Source organism: Asterias amurensis, chromosome 5 (genome assembly GCF_032118995.1).
Source record: "Asterias amurensis chromosome 5, ASM3211899v1".
Classification (NCBI taxonomy): domain Eukaryota; kingdom Metazoa; phylum Echinodermata; class Asteroidea; order Forcipulatida; family Asteriidae; genus Asterias; species Asterias amurensis.
Genome location: NC_092652.1, coordinates 3,291,320 through 3,311,120, shown reverse-complemented (window position 1 = coordinate 3,311,120; position 19,801 = coordinate 3,291,320). Strand labels below are relative to the sequence as shown.

Here is a 19,801-nt window from a genome sequence, read left to right as displayed (position 1 = left end):
GCGTGTTAGGTTAAGTTTTTAATCCGATTGGCTGAGTATTTGTTTTGAGGTATCGAGGATAATAAGCCAGCAATGTCTGGTCTGGACTGGAGTGTTATGAAACTAGTTTTTGGCTGTGTTGGCATGCATGGATTTTATGGAGTACAGTAGTGAATGGAACATTCAATTCATCCTAAGTATAGACACAGTACATCCCAGGGCCCAAAATAACAGGGCGACTGAGGTGAGAGAACCGTTAGCAGCCATATTGTTTTTCTTAAAACCAATCAAAACCATGTAATCCAAACCGAGGCTGGAGGGGTAAAATAGTCTGGTACCTTTCCAGGAGAATGTTTATTGATATTTCAAGTAATGGCTATTACACACAGGGAGCAAGACTATCACAGCTTGATAATGGTTTAATGTTTATCAGCCAAACTTAGCAGGAAACCAGCCATTATTGAATGTCCTTTATATGGAACTGTGATTGTTAAAGGGTGATTCTGCTGACTACTTTGTGTTTTGAGAACTAGCATCAGGCATAAATGAATTTGGCATAAGATCTGTCCTAGCATTGACCCTTAGATGTTGGGCAAACTTAAATGTCACAACTGTCACAATAAACCATTGAATGAACTATGCAAGGCTATTATATACCATGCAGAGTTGAAGAGAACGGTTGAGTAAAAATGAAACTAGAATGGCAACAAGTTTGTGAGTATTGTTCAACAATTTAGCCCCGAGGCCTGTATTGAATAAGTTTTTTCTTGTAACTAAAATCAGTTTTAGAATTAACCAAATATATCATGGAATCAAGTTTGAAAAGAGCAAAGAAGTCATTTTTCTAAAACTTATTTTGTCATTCGGAATGAATCAGCTACTTTATCATTTTTATCAATTTAGCTGAAGTCAGTGATTTTCAAATTAAATAGCTTTATATCCTTGAGGGTTTGGCTTTACAAGTCAGATGCTGGTTATAGGCCAAATGAATAAAAAAACATGTTTAGCGTACTGTCTTTTTGAATAAAGAAAGGAGGAGGGACCTTTTTTTTCATATGGCTGGTGGACACATTTTTAAAGACAACCGGCTGAGCATCTGTTTGTTAATTTCATGTTTATAATAGATGTTAAATTTGCATCGGGGATAAAGAATATTTGGCAGCGGGTACCGCAACGATTGCCAAAACATAGGATTCGAACTGCCTCTAGCTACCCGGCAACCTCGGTAGTCTAGTTGGTAAGACACTGCTCTAGAATTGCAAGGGTCGTGGGTTCGAATCCCACCCGAGTAACATGCCTGTGATATCTGTTCACAGGACTCCGGAAAGTACTGAGTATACAGTGCTAACACACATCGGTGTATGAGTAAAAAAAAAAAAATTAATTTCATTTTTGTTTTATGAAAAAAAAAGGAAGCAGGCTGGGACGCTAAACACGTTTTTTTTTGGTGCCTTATTGTTGATTTAAATTCAAGGGGGTTAGGTGAAAATAGATGCAATCTGGATCAGGCTGTCATATCCTGGTCACATGGGTACACTGCTAAGGAATGATTGATCTTATGCCAGGTTCTTCCCTTGAGGTTATGGCTTGTCACTCATACAACACGCTGGCTCAAAAAAAGGGTACAATCTTCATATTTGCTCAATACTAGGGTAACTGGAGCTGCGTAAACCAAACATGGGACACCATGTTTGCAATCGTAAGTGGCTGTATGTGATTGCTGTTGGCGTGTCTTGGAGTAAAGTGACAGTTACGGGTTTGGTTTGATTTTGACTTGCTTTGTAGTCGCCCTGACTGTCAGTGTTGAACTGAACGAGACACTTTGGGTGTTTAAAAAATCATAAAAAAAAGAGAAGCTGGAGACAGTTTTTTAATGCTGTCAAATTTTAACTCTACAACTTTTGTTTCAACGTTTTTAAATTGAATTCAAATTTGGACTTGATTGTAGAATCTGCAAAGAAATTTGCATTTTGTAACCTTTTCTACATCAGCCAGGGCTGGAATTACACGAGGCCATGCATGCCCTCAGGTGTTGACCTTGGTGCCCCTTCCATAGACTTTAAGATTTTCCAATGGAAGTACCCTTTGCAAAATGAAAATGGCCTTGCTTAAAGGTGAAATTTTACGCCTGTTCAGCACGGCAAAAAAAAAAAAAAAAAAATGTGCATTTGAAAAAGCAGTTGAACAACTTCAGGGTTGCAGATAGTTTTCTTGGTATTTTTTTTCTGAAGCTAATCCTGTCTGTCTGAATTATGCTGTTTTCTTCTTCCACATCAATCCTGAGGCTGGATCAATACATGGAGGTTGAATGATCAATGTGATTTTTTTTGTATGGAGGTGTTTTGACTTAGTCTATAGGAAGCAATCTTATGCCTCATTAGATAGATCCCAGACAGTAAATGTACTAGACTTGTGGACAAGTCGTTTATGGTCCCACACGATGAGATAATCAAGTTGCAGCGGTGCTCAGCCTCTGCGCAAACTGCTGGTTGCGCGACTACTGCGCGCTGCCCGACTTCTACTCTCCATGGGGAGTAGAAGTCGGCAACAGCAGTTCGTGCAAGAGCAGTGACAACTCGACTATCTCACCGCGGTGGACCATTAACGACTTGTCCACAAGTCTATAAATACACATTCTTGAAGGAAGCATGGGTAGGAGGAAGCTTGTATTGTACAGAATGGAGGTAGGAAATAAGAAGACACTGTCTTGCCCTTGTAAGATTCTTAAAACCATCCCAAAATATTCCACAATCTATCGTAGGGTTGGGCTCTCTAGTTGGATGGATTCAGTAGGACATAAAACACAATGTCCACAGATTTACATTAAACCGTTTGAAAATAACGATGGTAGAAAGCTTCCCTTAAAATACTACTTGCTGAGGTGGTGTAGTTTTTTTTTACAAAAAGTACCAAAATCTTTGAACCTTTTCAGTGACTAACCAGTTAGCTATGCTACAATGTTGTCTGTCTGGAATTCGTTGTGCCGAGCTAGAAGTAGAAGAAGGCAACGAAAAGTTACTCAAGAAAGGGCACCCCCAACTCTGGATTGTCTTTCATGGCCCTAAGAACTGTTCAATACACCTAGGTTGCCGGTACCTCAGTTAACTTACACCACACCCTGGGTCATCGCTCGTTATAACTAGGTTGTTGATGATGCAACTTATGTACATGTACAACAAAACCTGTCAAGTAGCAAGACTGTTGCGAATGTTGAAGCATCTTATACTCTCTGCCTAGAGACACCCATCTCTCATGGCCACATGAAAGAAAGGTTACATTATTGTCCCATGCCTCAGTTAACTTAACAACACACCATGGGTCATCTCTCATTATAACTAGGTTGTTAATAATGCAAGTTATCATCAAAACCTGTCAATGAGAAAGACTGTTGCGCGTGTTGAAGCATCTATACTCTCTGCCTAGAGACATCCATCTCTTATGGCCACATGAAAGAAAGGTTACATTATAACTACCTAGTTAAAGTTGTCCCATGCCTCAGTTAACTTAAAACACACCATGGGTCATCTCTCATTATAACTAGGTTGTTGATGATGCAACTTACTTTGCTCCATACCCATGTACAACACACCCTGTCAAGTAGCAAGATTCTTGTAAGTGCTGAAGCATCTTATGGAGACACCAATCTCTCATACCACCAAATAACTGTCACATTATAACTAGGCTGTCCCATGCCTCAGTTAAGTTACAACATATCTCCCATTATAACTAGGTTGTTGATGATGCAACTATCTTTGCTCTATGTTACATGTACAACACACCCTGTCAAGTAGCAAGATTCTTTTAAGTGCTGAACCATCTTACAGAGACACCAATCTCTCATGCCCACAATGAACTGTTACATTATAGCTAGGCTGTCCCATGCCTCAGTTAACTTCCAACCTTACTCTATGTTCCAACACACCCTGGGTCATCTCTCATGGCCCCCCATGAATGATCACTCCCTGCAATTGTGTTTACTGTGTGGACCCAACTAATGAGAGAAAAGCCATGGATGAAAGAAAGATCTTCTCAGTGTGTCCACAACAAGAGGGTTTCATTCAACTTCACTGGGGCCTTTTCTGGTCAGTTGGCAAACACATTATACCCAGGGTACAAAAGCTACCTCCAGGGACCTTGTTTATGAGTTCGCCATCTGAAGTCTTCTGCCAGTACCTGTGATTCCTGTTGGTGCATAAAGGCACTTCATTTCATTTTTTTTAGCCAGGAAAAAAAAAAAAAAAAAATTATACCATAGCTCATCATCATCATCTCCAGATTTTAGCTGAAAATACAGCAGGAAAACCAAGGTGCCCCACAATGAGGATGTGAACAATGTTAACATGAAATTGTCATGCTATAATCTGTGAAATACTCTTTACGCTAAAAGCCATTGGACACTTTCTGTAAACAGTTTTGTCCAAAGGCCCACACTTCGTGTATCACAACTTCTTTATAAAATAACAAACCTGTGAAAATTTAGGCTCAATTGGTCATCGGAGTCGGGAGAAAATAACGGGAAAACCCAGCCTTGTTTCGGCACGTTTCGCCATGTCATGACATGTGTTTAAAATAAATCCTTAAATCTCGATGTCGAGAATTTATATTGTTTTAATATTTTCTCAAAAAGTAAAGCATTTCATGGAATAATATTTCAAGAGAAGTCTTTCACCATTACCTTCTGTAAACCCTGTAAGTTATTTGTAAATCTGTGAACTTTTTTTATTTTTCTGTACCGAAAGTGTCCAATGGCTTTAAATTTTAAAAAGACTTCAGGCCTAAAGCCTTTTATTAGGCATATGAAAGCACATGAACTGTGCAACAAGGGTGTTTTGTCTTTCATTGTTCTCTTGCAACTTCGACGACCAATTGAGTCAACATTTTCACAGACTTTGTATTTTAAGCATATGTTGGGATACAACAAGTTAGAATACTGGTCTTTGACAATTACCAAAGGTGTCCAGTGTCTTTAAGCAATTTTTTTCCTGTTAAAGTAAGCACGAAATTTGATAACCGTTAAGCAGCCCTATGAAATTAGTATCAGACTATTAAGTAACATGGAAGAGGGTTTTCTTGCACTATATCAACTTTGGAAATGTCAATCTTTTAGATTTTGAAATCTATAACTTGTTTTTCCAGTCATAGCAGTGGTAAGTGGAAATTAAATTAAATCGTTCATATTATTGAATAAAACGAAATAATTGAACACCTGGGAAAGCAATGTAGAGAGAGATTGATTGGCAGTAAATTTAGTGGAAATTATATTGGAATAGACAGTTTCCAGTAAAGAAAAGTCAAGACTTCTGATTTGACCGTTCAAGATAATTGTATTGTAACAATCTTGTCAGGAGTTGCAAATCTTGCAATTTGACTCTTAATTAAAGGGACTGGATACCTTTGGTATTTGTCAAAGCCCAGTATTCTCACTTGGTGTATCCCTACATATGCATAAAAAAAAAAATTGTGAAAATTTGAACTCAAATGGTCGTCAAAGTTGCAAGAGAATAATGAAAGAAAAAAAAAAAACCTTGTTGCACAAATTTGTGTGCTTTCATCAGAGGCCTGAGACAGACCTCACGCCTGAAGTCTAATATCAGATTCAAATATTTGAGTTTGAAATTACCTCTTTCTCAAAAACTATGTTACTTCAGAGGGAGCTGTTTCACACAATGTTTTATGTTATCAAAAGCTCTCCATTGCTCATTATCAAGTAAGTGTTTATGTTAACAATTATTTTGAGTAATTACCGATAGTGTCCAGTGCCTTTAAAATTCTGAAAACTGTTCAGGGTGTTGTTTTTGTTGGTTAAGAGTTAGAATGGCTTTTTGTTATTGCAACATTCTACCAACTGGCTAATCATAATAGGATTGATGTTATGACTCTTGATTGAGTTGCAAATGTGAACATAAATGCTAATGATCTCTCTAGGGTAGTGACCTCCCTGTGGGAGGGGGGGGGGGGGGTGTGCCCAGATGGGCAAAACATGTTGGCTTGGCTATGTGTGACCCTGCAAACAGGTAACAATCACTTAATGTGCTTGTCTAAGGGTTTAGAAATGACAGGTGTTTTTATGTATGCATTTATAGTTTGCCTAAGCAGCACCCCTTGGCCTATAGAATGTAACTCTGGGGAGATTGGTGATTGATTTCTGGATGGCTGTATTTATTTTTTTTAAATATCTTGGCTTTTATGGAGTAAGGTAAGTGTTGAAGTTACGTAAATCTAAGGCTTATTAGGAATTTGTTTGGTGTCACAGAATGAGCGTCTGACACTTATATATGGTGCTTACATTTGAGCTCTGGACAAAAGAATAATTCATTACTGTTTCATTTTTTGTTTCATTGCCCCCCAACGATGTGTTTTCGATGAATTTAACCTTCCCAGAATGCCTTGTGAGGTGCAGAAAGCCGTTCTGTTTTCTTGAATTGAAACGCAATTTTGCTGAGTGATTGCTAAATGTCCTTTTTCCCCATCACACCAACTTTGTATCATCAAAAATTATGCACTTTGTCTGAAAACACCACACAAAGTTAGTCACTTCAGAATTATATCGTTCCTAGTTCAACACAACATTTGAAAATTTTACAAAGCCCTTTATGAGAGGCCCATTGCTGAGTTACTGTTAGCTAGCTACCCCTGTTTGAAAACACCTGGAACCACTTGCTTTCATTCAGTCTTCCCTTTTAATAATAATAATGGCTTCTTATATAGCGCTCATATCACTCAGTGACGCGCAAGGCGCTTTGACATTCAGTATTTTCCTGCATTGTATGTGGGACTTTGTTTGAAGTACAGTGAACGATTTCCCTTGTATAGCAGAGCAAAATGCTATGCAAAATATCTAAGTTTCTACTTTAAAAAAAATCATCATTTGCTACTCAATGTTAGCATTGAGTTTGCACAAAACATGTTCTGTCAAAATGTTTTGCTTTGTGAAATTGCTCGATGAAATCATTCCCTTAAGTATGAGACCCACTCCTTTCATATAGTACCATGTAGGTCCTAATGGTCTTCGATATAAGGTGCTGTGGCACAACATGCAGCCAATCAAACCAGGAACCCTCTTTGAACTGTATCACAATCCTCAAACAACTCCCTTGTGTTTTTGCCTTAATTGTCTGAGAAGTGCAGCCCTCGGCGACCCTGCGCGACCTTGAGTTGGGACAGGGAACTTGATGTTAGGATGTTGGGCACAGAGGGAGGTGAAGTGCTGATATGTAGGGGGGGGGGGGGGGTCAGGGGTTGTGTTGTGTCTGGAGACTGGTGGTTTCCCATTGATCACAGAGGACTATTCTTGTCTGGACATTAATATGAGGCAGGCTGTGCAGGTGTTGGTAGACTCAAGGTAGACTTGACCAAGTCTGCTTGGACCCCTTTCCCCTCAAGTTTGACTATTGGTGTGCCTTTACCCTTTACAGACTTGATCATTCAATAATATGGGGCTTTGCTGAGTTTCTGCCCAAACAGACATATGATTTCTCAGTGTTTTTATTTTTTATTTGAGATTTTCTAAAAATCTCAACGTGGGCAATTAATCTGTCATTATAGAGGAGCAAAGTCAGACAACAAATGCAGAGAGATATTGACCACACTCAATTTAAACCTGAAGTTTTGTTTTAAATTTCTGGTGATGCACAGTGTCTATAAACTTCTGTACTTGTATTTTTGTAGCATCTGGGAGGTTCAAGGTCTGCAGGCCTGGTAGCAAATCTGTCCTGGAATTTTCATATTCTTGAAATCTCATTCCTGTCTCCTGAAGCCAATTAATAAACTACATATATACGATGCAATGCAGTAGGTATGTAGACACATTCAATGTAATGACTTAACATTGGATTTTGAAACTTTCGGTGGCGTGAGAACACTCTAGAAGTCACACTGTGTAAATTAAACTCTATTCGGCCATAAAGATTAAAACAACATGCAGGCAGTGAAGATAAGGTAGTACTGTAATTGAGATGAAAGGAAATTTGCTGCCGTCGATTTCACAAAACTCTTCCTAACTTAAGACTAATCTTAGGACTTAGGTCGAGTCCCAACCCTGCACTGCAGCATGCAGACCTTAAGATTAATCCCAAGTTAGGAAATGTTACTCGGTCTAACTCAAGGTAAGACAAGTACTCTTTGTGAAATCGACCCCTGGTAACATAACTGTTCATACACATTCAGAAACACAACTAATTGACAGACAAAACCAAGTGGTCTCTGAATTTGCACAAGTAGGACTTTCACAACTTTAGTCCGAGACACTTGTGGCTTTAAAATTGGTGGTTTGAATGCACTTTTATGTGAGTGGTGAGGTGGATTTCTTTTACAATGTTTACACGAAAAACGCATAAAAAAACCTTTTACTTATGGTATGTTTCAGCTTAAATTGTCATAGTTCATCTAATCTCTTGGGGTTTTTGGCAGAAACCAAAACTAAGAAGAGACTGGAGTTACTTTGGTTTAGAGGTCTGGTATTCTTCAGAAATGGTGAACTTTATTACTTCTTTATAAGTCGTGACTCTGTACTGGAATAGTTTTGCATCTGATATATAGGAGAAAATTAGGATGTGGCTGAATTGGCAAGTTTAAAAATTCTCTAGTGAATGATTCTGCATGCCCCTATTTTCCAGTATGGTAAAAGGGCAAACTAAAATAAATTCATTTTAACATTCTGGCAACAACCTCAGCACAATTTCATAATTAAAGAGCTGCTTAGCATAGAAGACATCTGCTTAGCGGAAACAGTTTACCTGCAGCCAAAATACTGCGTAGTAGTTCCTGCTAATTGTTGCTGAGCAGAACATGTTAAAGCACCATTTTTACTGAATACATCTTTTAAGAAATTGCCACCAACATCATTTCTGGCAAGGCTTTTTCCTGGACCCAAAGGCTATTGTAGAGTTATCTGATTGTCTCAGTAAGTTGAAGACAGTGGACACTATTGGTAATTGTCAGACTAGTCTTCACAGTTGGTGTATCTCAACATATGCATAAAATAACAAACCTGTGAAAATTTGAGCTCAATTGGTCGTCGAATTTGCGAGATAATAATGAAAGAAGTAAAAACCCTTGTGTCACGAAGTTGTGTGCTTTCTGATGCTTGATTTCGAGACCTCAAATTCTAAACTTGAGGTCTCGAAATCAAGTTCGTGGAAAATTACTTCTTTCTTGAAAACTACGTCACTTCAGAGGGAGACCATCAACCTCTCCCCATTACTCGTAATCAAGTAAGGTTTTATGATGATAATTATTTTGAGTAATTACCAATAGTATCCACTACCTTAAAGGAAACTTGTTGTTGTCTGTTCTGTATCAAATAACAATAATCACTACTGGACCTCATCAGTACCTGTAGTTTACACTGCAAGGTGCAAACCACAAACACCCGATCAATAAGATTTTTTGCTTCAAATATTTAGCCATTTGTAATTGCATTATTTATTAGGGGAGTAAAATATCAAAAGGTGGTCTGCTTGACTGCCTACCTTTGTCCGAATGAGTCTAAGTATGTCTTAATAGCCTTGGAAACGTGTCTCCTCCAAAACAAAGCCTATTGTTCACTCCATGTCTGGACCCCATTCATAATGACTGCCTTTTCACACAGGCCGCACAGTTGTATTCTGTGTTTTTTTGACAGCGGTGTTTTAATCCTGTGATTTTCAGTGACTTGGTTTCCTTGAATTCCAACAAAGATTTTCTGTTTGTGGTTAGTGTAAACTGGATCAAGCTATGCAGTGTAATGTAAGTGGAACTATGCGGGAGATTCCTGTTTTGCTGTTTTGATGAATTTGTAAATTTTCCTCTATTACTCAAAATAGTTCATCTGGATGATTTGGAATACTTGAGTAGGCAATTTGTGAAGCCAGCATTGCCTGAGCTGCCGGAAATGCCGGAACTGCCGGAACTGTGAAAACGTAGGATCTGAAACGTAGGATCTGATTTGTAATAGTATTTTTGTATTAAGGATAATCTAAACTTTTACTGAAGCTTTATTTTGGCCATAAATTGAAGGATCATTTGTTCATGTTTAGTGGTTGTTGATTGGAGGTGGTTTGTCAATATTTGTCTACCATGTTGTTCCACTTTCCTTGAAAGACAAGAAGTCAATAACATACGTTCTAGGAAACGAAATACGAAAGCCGTTTTTCCACATCTTTCCATTTGTGCTGATACAGAGAGTCTGTGAATCCTCAAAAATGTAATATCTTTGAAGTTGTTGGGTCGGTGAAAATCTTCAAGGAGAGAGACCACCCAGTTTTAAGGATTTTCAACTTGTTTACACTTTGAACCTTTTTTTTTTTAAATACTATCCATTTATTTCAATCACAGATATATTGGCCCATTTTACACTTTGTAGTGCTCATTGTATCTATCTTGTCCACCTTTTTGGGAGTCAAAGCACACTCCCAGAAGGCAAAAACGATGGACTTTTCCACCATTTTGGGAGTCAAAGCACACTCCCAGAAGGCAAAAACGATGGACGTCTATTGTACGATGCTGTGTTCCTGAGTCGTACAAGGTCAATAACATCAGCATTTGAGGTAAAATGCCGTCCATTTTCTGTTAGTCCATATGAATGTACCACAGCCCTCGAGATACTGAAATCACTGGAGTAACACTAACAACAAAAGAACAATTAGCGTTCACTCAAAGTGGGATTTAATTCTTTAAAAGGATCAGCGGCTAATGACCTCCACCTATTTGAGAAGAGAATAAAATAGACTGTCTGACTAATTCAGGAAGTTTAGTAGAGGAGAACCTTCACAGAATGTCTTAATTCCCTTTTTGTTGGGGTTTGACATTGTGGGTGAGTTGTGGGTGAGTGACGCTCAAGTCTTCAATGCGACCTTTAGTAATGAGAATTCGTAGAATTATTGGGGATTTTTTTTTAATTTTTTTTTTTTAAAGAGAACTTTGTTGGTTTTCAAAGGAGGGCAAACACTAAAAACAATAATTGGGCTGATTTTGAAACTTTGCCTGGTAGAAGTATAACAAACAAGAGAGGTTTGCGGGGACACCACGTGGATATCTCATAATTTGAGTAGTGTTGGTTCTGAAAAGAACCAGTGGTTAACAACTCAACACTTCCACCATCAGTATGCTCTGATTGTCTTAAAGCCATTGGACACTTTCGGAACAGAGAAAAAAAAAAGATCACAGATTTACTTATAACTTACAGGGTTTACAGAAGGTAATGGTGAAAGACTTGTCTTGAAATATTATTCCATGAAAGCTTTACTTTTTGAGAAAACATTAAAACAATATCAATTCTCGGTAATTAGAATTACGGGTTTACTTTAAACACATGTCATGACACGGCAAAACGTGCGGAAACAAGGGTGGGTTTTCCCATTACTTTCTCCCGACTCCAATGACGGATTGAGCCTAATTTTCACAGGTTTGTTATTTTATGTATAAGATGTGATACACGAAGTGTGGGCCTTGGATAGTAATGTTTACCGAAAGTGTCCAATGGCTTTAAGGAGAAAAATTGAGCTTTTATAGGTTACATGTACCTTGTGTACGTACTGAATGTACTTGTAGTAGCCGGAAAGACGGATTAGGTTTTTGAGGGTGATATTCTTTGACTAAAAGGAAAGTTAAACTTGGCTTGTGTACTCTGTTATCACCTGGAATGTGTACTCAGTCAATACGCACACGTACAAACATGTAAGGTAGGTCTGCGCAAATATTTATATTATCAAAAAGTTGCCAAACACGTTGAAACCTGTGACCGACCGAAGTTAACCCTGACATAGTTTTACTCACCCAGGCAATTTTAGACAAAGTATATTAATCAAGACTGAAACCACAGGCATGTATTAACATGTAGCAGGTGGTGACGTTAAAGGCACTGGACACTATTGGTAATTACTCAAAAAAGGTGGTACCATAAAATCTTGCTGATGGTAACAAGCAATGGAGAGCTTTTGATAGTATAAAACATTGTGAGAAATGGCAACCTCTGAAGTAACATTTGTAGTTTTTGAGAAGGAGATAATTATCACTTAGATTGGGCCCCTGTCTTTATGTAAAGACAGGTCCCTGCCGCTAGATCCAGTGATTCCATTGGATACAATGATATCATTTGATACGTGCAGTGACATACCCAAATCGTATCTATATGTGAAATGACCGAAGTCAGAGGTCAAACTACACGCCGGTTTTGCAATTTTTTGAGGCCGGTCTCTGGCGTTATTAACGAGCCTTTAAGAATGAATAGTGTAACTCTATGACAGCAGACTGTTTCTGGTTGAAGCAGTCTTTTTGTGCGCGTTTAGAAATGATGGATCCTGTTAAAACATGTGGTTTTGTTTTGTTCGCATGTTAAATAAAGCAGTTATGTGGGTGATGATGTGGGTACCTATTTGCTAAAAAATAATATAAGGAAAGAACATTATTGGTTAACATTTTAGAATAAACTTAATTTTTTGGTAACTATTGTGTCCCCACCACAGTAAATTGGCCTGCAATACTGCTTAGCAAGGTCATTTTTTTGAAATAAATTTTGCTTGAGAAAAAAAACCTTAAAGCCATTATACACTTTCGGAACAGAAACAAAAATAAAAAGTTCACAGATTTACAATCAACTTGCAGGGTTTACAGAAGGTAATGGTAAAAGACTTCTCTTGAAATATTATTCCATGAAATGCTTTACTTTTTGAGAAAACATTAAAACAATTATCAATTCTCGACAACGAGAATTACGGACTATAGTAAACACATGTCATGACACGGGGAAACGTGCGGAAACAAGGGTGGGTTTTCCCACTATTTTCTCCCGACTCCGATGACCGATTGAGTCTAAACTTTCACAGGTTTGTTATTTTATATATAAGTTGTGATACATGAAGTGTGGGCCTTTGGACATTACTGTAAGTGTCCAATGGCTTTAAACAAAACCCAGAATGACTTTCAGATCATTTTGAACAGGTACGAGGGTATGGACTTGGGTATGGGAGGTTACAGCTTCTGTCTTGCATTCCAAAGATGCAAAATATAGTTAATAGCCTGATGTTTTACCCTAGCAGAGTCTTTCTCAAAGACCAAACAATTCAAAGATGTCTCATTTTTGTTCAATTCCAACCAAACATATACCACCTTTTTTGACAGTTTGTGTTTGAAATACCCTTTAATAACAATAAGTCTGTGAGACCAGTGAAGCACATGATTATAATCCATAGATTAGAGAGACAGCTATCTGCAAAATCAGCCAAGTGTGAGGTTTTCATGTCGTTAATATGCCACTCTCTATTAGTCTCAATTTGAACATTCACTTTGCTAACTATAATTATATGGTCTCAATTTGAACACTCACTTTGCTAGCTATAATTAAAAGGTCTCAATTGAACATTCACTTTGCTAGCTTTAATTATAAGGTCTCAATTTGAACATTCACTTTGCTAGCTTTAATTATAAGGTCTCAATTTGAACATTCACTTTGCTAGCTTTAATTATAAGGTGTCAATTTGAACATTCACTTTGCTAGCTATAATTATAAGGTCTCAATTTGAACATTCACTTTGCTAACTATAATTATAAGGTGTCAATTTGAACATTCACTTTGCTAGCTATATTACAAGGTGTCAATTTGAACATTCACTTTGCTAGCTATAATTACAAGGTCTCAATTTGAACATTCACTTTGCTAGCTATAATTAAAAGGTCTCAATTTGAACATTCACTTTGCTAGCTATAATTATAATGTCGTCTAGAACCAAGACAGAATCGATTGACATTTCTGTTGATATCCTTCAACAAATCATGGCAAAATTTCTCAAAAGGTACTCAAGCAAAGAACTGTGCTTAGCGCAAACAAATTATTCCAGACAGAAACAGGTTACCAGCGTAAATTCTGTGTTATACTAAACACAATTTCACAAAGTGTGGCTGGTTCAACCAACTTGGTGAGCAATTTTTCAGCTTGTTAAAAATTTGACCTGTATGGGTCCCATACCCTAACGGTTTGCTGAGCTCTGTTCCATCATAAATGATTTAATAATTATAATTTTCTGGAGGTAACCTTATAATCCTTACCGACGGATGAATGCGTAATAGATTCTTGTCGATATTAGGGAACCCTAAACCACTAATGGCATAATCGGAGCATGGTTTCATGGCATACATACACAACAAACACTTCAGGGCCCACTTTCATGGCTCCGCTTACCACTGAAATCTTCGCTTACGAATCTACGATCACCATTCTTAGCTTAAAGGGCAAACGCCACATTTCTGCACTACTGAGCTGTGTAAGAGTAGAATGCCTAGTAACGTGGAATAGGCCACACACACAAGCCAAAATTCCTCGCTAACCTATGAAATACAATTGACATAAGCACAGAATTCCCTGCTTCTGCAAGCACAAAGTCTTTGCTTACGGTAAGCAGAGCCATGAAATTGAGCCCTGTGGTATATGTATGGATGTCTACAATAATGTTGCCTAAATTGAAAAAGAGTTTCTTAAATTCATCGCCATGAGAACTGAATCGTTTGGAGGCATAAAATTGTAATACTTGTGCGGTCTACTCAGACTTCAGGTTTCATCGGTATGGGCTTTACCAATGCCTGTGTGCATCTACGGTGAATATACATCAAGTTGTTTTCATGTTCATTAGTTTGTTTTTCATTAAAGTCGGCTTGTGTGTATACGTGTAGTTCATCTCCTAGGTGTACTCGACCCTGGAGGCGCAGATCTTGCATCTGATTTGTCAATTCTTAGTTTGAATCCATAGTGACAACTAGAATGTCAGTTCAAAGTCTTCCATTTAGTTATTGGGGTTGTTACTTTGTTTTTCTTTTGAGTACTTTTTAAAAATTGTTGTAGTGTTTGTTTTTTGGTACCATTTTGTGATGTAGTTTTGGGTAACATTCCTTGAGAATTCAATGAAATTTTTCATCTTGTTTTTGATTACTTTAAAAGCATGGCATACTTTAGTCCACAATAAGTTTTATTGATTTACGATTTTATTGATGAAGGGGCAAAGCTTCTTTGGAAAACAGAAAAAGGTTCTTCAAATGAAAAATAAGATAATTCTTTGGGGAAAAAGGACCATCAAGACAATAGTTTTTATGGACCTCTGTGACATTTCAGGTCTTTTATTGGTGTCTAATAGCATAGTTTAAGTTCTGAAAAATTTTGGAAGACTTCACCCAATGCAATAAATCAAAATATTCAGTTTCCAGTAAGTGTATTTGGCTTCTAATCAGCGTTTTCCGGCGCCACTTAAAGGAACACGTTGCCTTGGATCGGACGAGTTGGTCTATAAAAGCGTTTGTAACCCTTTTTTTATAAAATGCATATGGTTGGAAAGATATTTTAAAAGTAGAATACAATGATCCACACGAGTTTGCCTCGAAATTGCGTGGTTTTCCTTTTACTGTGCGAATTAACACGGTCGGCCATTTATGGGAGTCACAAATTTGACTCCCATAAATGGCCGACCGTGTTAGTCGACGAGGTAAAAGGAAAACTGTGCAATTTCGAGGCATGTTTGTGTGGATCATTGTATGCTACTTTTACAACATCTTTCTACCCATATGCATTTTTTTTTAAACGGCTTTTCAAGGACCAACTCGACCGATCTAAGGCAACGTGTTCCTTTAACGTTTGAAAGGGCATCAGACACTTAGTTATTCATGGCAAACCATTGCAGTCAGGGCATAAGACATGATTACCCAGCCATTTCATTATAATTATTTAATCCAATTCTATTTTAATATCACTTTCATCTCCCAACTGATCGGCTCGATACAAAATGCAACTTGAGATTTCAGAATGGTATCCATGCAGAAATTGACTCATAAAATGTTTTGTCATCACGGTACAGCCAAATTCCACTAAGAAGAAACATCTTTGAACAGCTATTTCAAAATAAACACTTGACAGGATTTTTTCGGTTTCAAATTGAAAAGGTCTTATTAATTAAACAAAAGTCATATTTGGTATATCACTATCAGATGTGGTCTCTGTAACATTAATAATAATAATAGTAATAGACCGTTTTTATATAGTGCTTTTCACGCCCAAGGGGTGTCTCAAAGCGCTTCCGACATTATTACCCCTGGTCACTGGGCCTTAAATCATTCCTTAAACCATCTCAGCTCCCTGGGGAGTATACAGCCATCTGTTGTTCTGGAATATGGAATAATTAAGGCCATATCCAACTTGGTGACTGCAGCTATGGCTACTGACTGTTGCTAAAGGAGTTACTCAAGACACTTTACTGCAATGCCTGATGATGACTTAGTCGTAGTTGAAGCTGCTAATTCGGACATGAACTAGCTGTTCAAAATGGTGTTCCTGGTTGTAGCTGCTTAATCTGCCGTAGCACCTTGTAAACCCTTATAAGGTGCTAAATAATTGGGTCTCAGAATTCATCACTGCAATAACCTATCTTTCTGAAAGTTTGTATATACTCAGCGCCTTGAGTACCTTGTTTGGTAGACACGCGCGCTATATAAGACTTCGATATTATGATATATTATAAATGACTGGTACTCTACAAGAAAGCAAGTGGTATACTTTAAAATACGGCATGGCTGCATCCAATATTCAACAAAGGCTAGTGTTTATATGGCGCCCCAACAGTTTTTACAACTTACTCTGAGGTCCTGTGAAATATTAACTAATTTCCTAGAATAAGTGGAAGGTTCCTTTACACTATAGTATTTGTGTATTTGGAAGTTTCATTTGTTACTGTTGAAGTCCTTTTCATGCTGCATTGTAACTAACTGAATTGGCAAACATTCCATTCAATCTAATCAAAACGCCCCATTATTGTAGGATATTTGCTTCAATCTTTAGCCTGGACTTCAATTGAATTCCCATCAAAAGTAATTTATTTCCGACCGCAGCAGAAACCTCCAGTATTATTCCAATTCTTTCTTATCCAATATATTGAATAAGGGTCGTTGGTCTTACGTATCCGAACTTGGTGGTGCTTTACGCCCTAAAGCATTCTGTAGGTATTACTGATACTATCAACTCAACCCACAATATAGCTTTTCATTTGGTCAGTTTTTATTTTCATTGTGCATTAAGAGCAGAGTATCAAAGAGGGAGGCCTCCGAGCTATGTGGAACTTTGTCCAATAATAAACAGTAGACGGAATGTCTGTAAATAGCAACATTGAGAGGGCTTGATCCCAGAGATAAGTAAAGTGTTTAGGGGGGTGTTTAAAAAAAAATATGGCTGTGGCTATAGATATGGCTATGGCTTCCAAGAAAATGAGTGTATAGTCGCGTGAGAGCCGTTAAAGGAACACGTTGCCTTGGATCGGACGAGTTGGTCAAAACAAAAGCGTTTGTAACCATTTTTTATAAAATGCATATGGTTGAAAAGATGTTTTAAAAGTAGAATACAATGATCCACACAAGTTTGCCTTGAAATTGCGTGGTTTTCCTGTTACTGTGCGAACTAACATGGTCGGCCATTTATGGGAGTCAAAATTTTGACCCCCATAAATGGCCGACGTGTTAGTCGACGAGGTAAAAGGAAAACCACGCAATTTCGAGGCATGTTTGTGTGGATCATTGTATTCTACTTTTACAACATCTTTCTAACCATATGCATTTTATAAAAAACGGTTACAAACGCTTTTCAAAGACCAACTCGACCGATCCAAGGCAACGTGTTCCTTTAAGCTATGTCTTCCGGCAAACAAATTCTGCACATTCACATGTACAGTGTTAGGTAGACTTGTGGACAAATCGTGAAATGTTTGTTGTGGTAACGACTCTCATTCGACTAAACTGTTCTTGCGAGACTGCTGGCTCCTGGCGTCGTAGCAAGGAAAGCAAAAGTCTTGTATCAGCAGCAGTTTGGTGAGGGTATAGTCGCATGAGAGCCGTTAAGCGATAAATGTTTTTAAGACTTGCGGACTAACTGTTAAAACAACTTGTCTAAGTGTTATTGTTAGCCAGAGGATTATTGTGGCTCTGGCTGAGATGTTTATTGAGGCTCATGGCTAAGGCTTTGGCCGTAGGGACTTTTCATCTGGTTGAAGTCTTGGTTTGAAAGTGTATTCAAAATTACTGGCAGAGCTCAAGCCAGAGCCCATAAGATGGTTTTCAAAAAGTATCATATTTATAGTTTTATCGTTGGAAGGGATTTGGTTATACACCAGATGACAGTTCATGATACTTGAGTGTAAGTTAACCTTGACAGCCCAGGGGTCGATTTCACAAAGAGTTAGGACTAGTCCTAACTTAGGACAAGTCCTAGGAGATGTACAAAATGTGTGGCTAGTCCTAAGTTAGGATGAGTAACTTTTCCTAACTCGAGATGAGACTTAAGTCTTTACTCTTTGTGAAATCCACCCCTGATCAATTTGTATTCTTTGTGTAAATGTCTAAAGTAAAAAAAAAAAATAATAAAAAAAAATGGCATGCTTTTCGGAAAATTATTGGCAGCAAGTCCAAATTCCCTGACATGTTTATTGCGTATAACTGGTCCCAAAATAGTTATTCCCAGCTTAGTACAGGGTTATCGTTTACAACGTAAGCCTAACCTTTGTAATAAAGTATACTTCATGGTCATACAGGTGTATCCATTACCTTGTCAAGACGGTACAGAAGGTTAACATTTCTCTTCTGTCCGCTGGCTTTTTAATGATCACTGCCTAATCTTCTGCTTGAAGTGGGACCAGTTGACTGCAAAGTACCGTGAATGTTTGTTTAACAAAAGCAATCATGATATATTAATGATGAATAGATATGATTTATTGACGGAGGGATTAGGGAATTCTTTCTAACAGGATGTGGGTTTATGGGTTTAGGTGTCTGGTTCATTGTGAAAGTAAAACACGGTGGATTCAACAAAGGTATTTCAGTTATTCCCGTTCTGAGGATTTTGACATTGTGGCTTGATATGGTTGACCTCTTTTAAACATTAGCCGTGTTGGGTCCTAAAGCTCTGCTGTACTGAAATTCTCTCTCACACACGTGGTGGTTTCATAAAGTAAGGACCCCAACTCCACGCAACAAGTGACTTTCTTTACCAGTCATGACTGTGATTTTGACAATTGTACACTAGCAGACTGGACTTTGTAACTTGAAGATGAGCGTGGAATTTATTTGGACTTCTGGACTGAAATTGTTTGATATGGAAGTGTTGGAAGTTTCCTGCTTGTAAAATCTTCACTCTTTAAAAGGTAGGACTGAGGAATGATTAACCAAACAATTTGAGACTGTTTTTGTGTTGAAATAGTTATTGCCATTTTGGGAACTGTGTTGATGGTGATACTTCTGTTGGTTGAAGGTGTGATGTTAATGTTATGATTAACTTTAAAGGTTCTATGTAACTTTTGTAAGACAAAAAACACAATGTCCACAGATTTACACTCAACTTACACAGTTTGAAGATAATGATAGTAGAAAGCTTCCCTAAAAATATTACGTGCTGAGGTGCTGTAGTTTTTGGGAAATGAGTAAAACAATGTCATGAAAATAATTTTTGTCTCATGAGACAATTATTATTTTAATCATTTACAAACGTATTTTCATGACATTTTTTTACTCATTTCTCAAAAACTACAGCACCTCAGTAAGTAATATTTGAAGGGAAGCTTTACACTATCATTATCTTCAAACCCTGTAAGTTTAATGTAAATCTATGGACATTTTGAAAAATTACCCAAATCCTTTAACAATTATCTAAATTTGTGTTTTTAATCTAAAATCTGCAATTCACCGACAAATTTTCTGACTAAAAAGCAGTCATGTTTACAGTGTCATCTTTACAATGTCACATAGTACATATTGTCTGTATTTCTTGTACCTTGGCAATGTACTTCATACCTTGTAATTTATGTACCTTGTAACATTACACCATTTA

The 19,801-nt window shown here is 37.6% G+C and overlaps 2 protein-coding genes across 4 annotated transcripts in view; one reads left to right on the top strand and one right to left on the bottom strand.

The window, feature by feature from the left end:
• The window catches only part of LOC139937700 (uncharacterized), a 134,308-nt gene that overhangs the window by 100,672 nt on the left and 13,835 nt on the right, over window positions 1-19,801 (top strand). The gene's annotated exons all lie outside the window — the stretch shown is intronic.
• LOC139937701 (peroxisomal trans-2-enoyl-CoA reductase-like) overlaps window positions 17,536-19,801 on the bottom strand; it is a 267,220-nt gene continuing 264,954 nt past the window's right edge. The window contains exon 9 of the mRNA XM_071932981.1: window positions 17,536-17,610. The gene's annotated coding sequence lies outside the window, so the exon portion shown is untranslated. The remainder of the gene's footprint in view (window positions 17,611-19,801) is intronic.